This window comes from Plecotus auritus (genome assembly GCF_963455305.1).
Source record: "Plecotus auritus genome assembly, chromosome: X".
Taxonomy (NCBI): Eukaryota; Metazoa; Chordata; class Mammalia; order Chiroptera; family Vespertilionidae; genus Plecotus; species Plecotus auritus.
In genome coordinates this window covers 80,371,807-80,377,870 of record NC_137784.1, presented here as the reverse complement: position 1 = coordinate 80,377,870, position 6,064 = coordinate 80,371,807, and the positions used below count along the sequence as shown (strand labels likewise).

General features: G+C 40.8%; 1 pseudogene across 1 annotated transcript; it reads left to right on the top strand.

The window, feature by feature from the left end:
• Positions 1-5,345: 5,345 nt before the first annotated feature.
• On the top strand, positions 5,346-5,675 carry LOC308239725 (large ribosomal subunit protein eL33-like; annotated as a pseudogene). The gene has a single exon. The product of its transcript is annotated as a large ribosomal subunit protein eL33-like (transcript).
• Positions 5,676-6,064: the final 389 nt, after the last annotated feature.

Sequence of the window (6,064 nt, the reverse complement as noted above, 5' to 3'; positions counted from 1 at the left end):
AAAGAAGGAGGCCCAGCTTCCCAGTGCCCCCTGAGTTTTATGAATCCTGGAGTACTTCAAGAAACCTTTCCTGCAAACCTCAGGCTATCTCATTAAAGTCTAACAAGGGAGTCGGGTGATTAACCATTAGACAAATAATTTATGTAGATTGTAAATCCAAAAGGAAAGTGGGAATTAAGTTGTTATTTTATTAAGTTGTAATTAGTTACTAAAGGTTTCAACACACGTAGTAATTCTATGAAAGTATGTTGAGTTTAATCTCATTTCATTTAATTATCTGTATTTATACCTACATCTATAGCTATCTATATATCTATCTATATAATCTTGACCCAAACTCTTTATCCTGAATTTTTCATAAGTGCTATGATCTTCGGGAACATATTCTGAGTATAAATGAGGGCTTGACTACATCCTGAAATTTTCTTGGAACACAATCCATCATAGCAGGGAATCCAACAAAGGGGCCATCATCAATATATTCAAGGGATTTACTTCACTGAAAGTAGGAGACAATCTCCAATTATTATCAATTCTTCATTCATAATGGTGTTCCACCACACTAGCCCTGAGTTCAATGGAGATTCTTAATCAGTTAACAACCCCCCTCTCTAGGCTTATCTAGTGTCTCTGCCACTCGGTCCCTGTGCTCCAGCCACACTGGCCACCACTGCACTCATTTAATATGCCAAGCTCTTTCCCATGTCAAGACCCTCATAAATTATCCCTATGCCAGGAATACCTGTGACCCATTCTTAGTGGTCCAGATCCCCAACATCAGGAAGGTAGACCAGTCTATTTTCACATACATACAGAATCTGATGAGGGAGAATTATAAAACAACCATTTGAACCAAATAACACAATGCCACAGAAGTCTCGTCCAGCACTAGCATTCTTATCCTCAAATTAAGAGTAATCTCTGCCCTTCTGGAAGAATCTTTGATGTCAATAGTAAGTCCTCAGATTTCTGTAATAATTTGCATTAAGATCTATTCTAATGTGAAAATAGATTGGGCCCAGAAAACTAAAGTCACTCTAACCTCACCATCAGGCACGCCAAGCTTATTTGTTCTCACAAGTTTGACATTGTAACAGGCAATGTAGTGGTGAAGGTTTGGAAACTGATATCTCTAGGTTTGAATCCTTACTCCAACACTTATTAGCTATGTGTCTTTAGGCAAATAACTTAACCTTTCTGGCCCTCAGTGTTCTGATGTATAAATCTGGATAATAATAATACCCCATTGGATGGTTGTCAGTATTAAATAATATAATTCATTTTGCTATTCAGTACAATGCCTGGTACATAGTAAGTGCTCAATAAAGGTCAACTATTACTAGTGTGATTATCTTCACCTTCATTCTTGGTCCTGGGCCACAATTAAGGCTCATTCATTTATAGAACATTGATAGATCACTTACTTTAGGTGCTGGTAATATAAAGGAGGATAAGACATGATCTTATTCTTCTTATTCTTAGTTCAGAGTCTGGTGAGGGAAACAGCCATATCATCAGCTAGCTACTAGTTGCATAAAAAAAAAACTATTTTACCAAGTAAAATGAAACCCATCCTGTGGTAGAGGAAACATACAAAGAGCTGTGAGCACAGGACCAGGCAGAGTACTTGTCATAAAGGAGACCAGGTGATAAAGAATAGAAGGTCAAAAATGTCCAGCTGTTCATACAGATAAATTATACAAACCCCTGTCCTGCTAACACATTGATTGGTGTACCTACATGCTCAAAGGACAGCAATGAATACCCTGATTTAAACTAGTCTTAAGAGAACAGGAATGAGCCACAGCAAAGTTGACTCCTTATGACATTCTGAGGCTAGGCCAGATTCCTTAGAACTAGAAATAGTTGGATCAATTATTTGGCTGAAGCTGGGACAGGGATAGCATATAACTATGATTACCAGGATATTCCCCACAAAGCTTCCAATTTAGAGAACACTTGCCCACATGCTTTCTATTAAATACCTATAAATTTTATTGATCTCTTCTAAAATACTTCTCCATGTTATTAAATTCAGACTTCTCAACCCTCCTTCATAATTTATGAGTTGAAGCTAACATTGAGCTGATAATTCCCTTGCTTCAATTTCAAAGCTTTACTTTTTTCTTATACAGGTAAACTCCTAAGACAGATTTTTTTTATAATAAATCAGGGGTCACACAAATCTCAGCAGAAGGGGGTCAGTATTACTAGAGAAGACACCCCCACACACAAACCACTTCCTTGGCCACTCCTTCACCTGACCACAAAAGTGGATGATGCACTAGTACTTTCTACAAAACATTATGGCAACTTAAAGTAGGAATCAAGCATCCAAATCTTCATATATTCTTTTCAAGAAACAAATATAGGGTGACTTTATCCTTTATTTACAAAATACTCTTGAACAACCTTAGTCTGAAGCAGAGTGGGCTGAAAAAAAATCAAATAATAAAGATTTTGCTTGTTTCATTCTTGTTTTGTGCTTTTTGTTGCAAAAAATACAAGTGCTTTCTTTGCCTTCTTTCTGGCATGCCTTTGTGATTAAAGAAATCAGTATTCATTGAAAATTCTGAGTCTTGACCTAAAACAAGCAGATGTTTGTGTTCTTTAAAGGCAGTCAGACAACATCATTTATTGCTCACCTTACTGCTCACCTTTTGTTTGCAAAGGCCCTTCCTGACATCACAGGTTTGCTATTCTTTGCAGGCTGATATTGCTCAATAAACTTTCATTTCTCTCAATGTCCCAGGCATTTCCTTGGTTAGCTAAGTAGGAATTTCCTCTCTTCCCTCCTCCTCTGTAGAGAGCTCTTCAGCTGCTGTCAGTCGCATGTGATTGTTGTTTCTTGAGCACTTTCATACTCTTAGCAACATCAGCACTCTTGATGGCCTCCTTATATTTTAAAATTGTGCTAACCTTTGATTTCTCCATTCCATACTCTGTAGCCAGATCAGACACGCAAACACCTCTATTATACTTTGCAATAATTTCTTTTTTAAGCTCTATTGTTGTTCTCAAACTTTCCTTTTCACTTAGCTGCTATCACTAACCTTCTTAGGACTCATGGCAACTTACTGTATGTATCTAATAGTAATAATCAGCAGCAAAAGAAAAAACCCACAAAAATATTCACAACACAATTTCCTGAGATGTTAACAACTCTGGGTTTAATGGTAACTGACTCATACTCACACATTCTCTCCTGAGAGGACACATGACTAATCATACAGGTATCAGCATGAAAGGGTTGTCCAGTAGAGAACAGAAGATTTATTTGACACCTAAGACATTCCTCCCACCACTCTCAACCCCCTGTGAACAATTTGGTCAAGAACCAAATTATTGAAGATAGGAGACATTTGAGAATCAAGGTTTTACTGTAATGAAAAACACTGATGATACTTGGCTCCTTTATAGATAAGAGTAGACTGACAAGCTTTAGTTATGACAGATAAAAAGATTCACATCAGGCTGGAGGAACCAGGAACGCTGGTACTCGCTGCCTCCCACAACCACATCAAAATTACAACTAAAATACTGAATAACCATCACCCGGAACTGCCAGAAAGCTGGCTGAATGGGAGTTCTACAACTAGAGAAGTAAAGAAGAAAGCACACAGAAACTTGTAGAAGGGGCAGAGGCGTGGAACAGGTAGGTCTGGCACCCACATGGGCCGCTTTCACAATCGGTAGGAGATCATCCCTGTGGAGGCCACCCAGAGGAATAAGTGGTCTCAGCCCTACACCAGACACCCAGCCCAGGGTCCCAGAGCTGAGAAAATAAGTCACTATGGGCAGTAAGAACTACAGACTGTGAAAACCAGTGTGGATTGGGGCTCAGTGACATAGAGGCTGCTGGAGACCCAGCTGCTTCTCTTAAGAGGCTGACACCACTAGCTGAACTTACAAATTCCTGCTTCCTCTGAGCTCCAGCACTAGGGATAGGCTTTGGGGGACACAGACACATATGAGGAGGAACTCGATATCCTGTCATCAGGGCAGGAACTCAGGGGACAGCTTTCTCCCAGATAGAGGTGCTGGCAGGTATCATTGTTCCTGTGCTAGGACCTCACCTGTCATAGGGCTGACTGAAAGCCATTTCTGTTTGCTCCACCCTAGTGGTTCCCTAAGACCCCACCTCATCCAATTTACCACCCCATCCAAGTTGTGTGCAGCAGCTTTTGCATATGGATGGCTCGTCCTTGCTCAGGCTAAAATCTCTCAAACAAACTGCAGCTTGACCAGTTGCCCCAAACCTATCAATAAAAGGCCCAAGACCTGGCACCATCACAGCCTGCCTTGCTTCACAGATGGGTCTCATCTGGGCACTTCCAAACCCGACACAAAGAGGAGGAATCTGCAGATCTCTCTGTAGGTCCTGCTGGGTGGCCCCAGACAGTAGCTGACTTTGCACCTTCCTGGAGACCCAGGAGCAATGTACCCAATGGTCAGTGTCAGACCATACAAGATTACAATTCTACACATCCATAAGTGACACACTCACGGGGCAGACTCAGTAAACACCAAAGCCCCATTGAAGCAAGTCCTGCTCCATAGAGGTGTCTCTTGCATAGCAGCTCTCCCACTGTAGTTGCAACAGGTCCTCATAGCCAATTGACCTGGAGGTCAATTCCTCCCAGTGGCACCAATAGTAATCAAGTCTCAACTACACCAAGACTGTTCTCAAAGCCCACAAAGGGGTGCACCTAGAGTGTCTACCTCAGGTGACAGGGGAGGCTGAGCCACTGGGCCCTATAGGACACCTACACAAGGCCACTCTACCAACACAAGGAGACACAGAAGCTCTACCCAATACATAGAAAAACACACAGGGAAGCAGTCAAAATGCAGAGACAAAGAAACATGTCACTAATGAAATAAATGGAAGAAAGATTCACATCAGGCTGGAGGAACCAGGAACGTTGGTACTTTCTGAGAACTACAGACTGTAAAAACTGGAACTGCCAGAAAGCTGGCTGAATGGGCGTTCTACAACTAGAGAAGTAAAGAAGAAAGCACACAGAAACTTGTAGAAGGGGCAGAGGCGTGGAACAGGTAGGTCTGGCACCCACATGGGCCGCAAACTACTAGATATAGAGTTCAAAACCATGGTTATAAGGTTACTCAAGAATCTTCTATCAACCTCCAAGAGACTTAGTGAGACTTTCAAGGATCTTAATGAGAATGCAAAAAAAAAAAAAAAAAAAAAAAAAAGGAAAAGGACCAGTCAGAAATTAAGCATAAATTGACAGAAATAAAGAGTAATAAAGAGTAATATATTTTTTCTGCCATCTTGGACCCTGTGGAGGCCTGCTGGGAACAGGACTTCTATAAGAACAAATATGTCTGGAAGGCTGTGGTCCAAGGCCATTTATTCTGGCTATAAGTGGGGTCTCCAGAACCAGAGGGAGCACACAGTTCTTAAAATTGAAGGTGTTTATGCTCGAGATGAAACTGAATTCTGTCTAGGCAAGAGATGTGCTTATGTGTACAAAGCAAAGAACAACACAGTGACTCCTGGTGACAAACCAAACAAAACCAGAGTAATCTGGGGAAAGGTAACTTGTGCTCATGGAAACAGTGGAATGGTTTGTACTAAATTCTGAAGCAACCTTCCTGTTAAGGCTATTGGACACAGAATCCATGTAATGCTGTACCCATCAATGATTTAAACTTACTGAAAATAAATAAAACAAATTTGTTTTCCTGACACCCCCCCCCCCAAAAAAAAATAGTAATATACAGGGATACAGCAGTAGAGTAGAGGATTCCAAGAATCAAATAAATGATTTTAAATATGAGGAAACAAAATCACCCAACCAGAAGAGCAAAGAAAAATAAGAATCCAAAAATATGATGATAGTGTAAGGAGCCTCGGGGACAACTTCAAGCATACCAACATCCGCATTATGGGAGTGCCAGAAGAAGAGTGAGAGCAATATATTGAAAACCTATTTGAAGAAATAAGGGGTTTTCAGAAGATGGCTGCTGGCAGGACCAGGTGAGGGAGAGGGTGTGAGTGAGAGGGTAAAAGGAGAGTTTGTGGATATGTTTGGTGTGT